Source organism: Penaeus monodon, chromosome 25 (genome assembly GCF_015228065.2).
Source record: "Penaeus monodon isolate SGIC_2016 chromosome 25, NSTDA_Pmon_1, whole genome shotgun sequence".
NCBI classification, from domain to species: domain Eukaryota; kingdom Metazoa; phylum Arthropoda; class Malacostraca; order Decapoda; family Penaeidae; genus Penaeus; species Penaeus monodon.
In genome coordinates, this window is record NC_051410.1 from 29574992 (window position 1) to 29575287 (window position 296).

Sequence of the window (296 nt, forward strand, 5' to 3'; positions counted from 1 at the left end):
TTATTGCTATTGTTTCATATAGACATTCTTTGGTCACCACTATGGCATCCAGTTACAATTGTTCTTATCACAGTGCCGGTCACCCCACCTACTAGTACGAATTACACTCAATATCTCTCTTGGAGTCAAAATAATTATTGTAATATGAGTTGCAAGATCAAACTTTGTTAAGAATATATGGTCAGGTTACGAGGGTCATCTTATTAAGCTTAGAATTAATTCAGAGTGATCTTACCTTCACATATATCTTTTGCATAAACACAGATCAGTATATCAGTATAACACCACTATCTCTC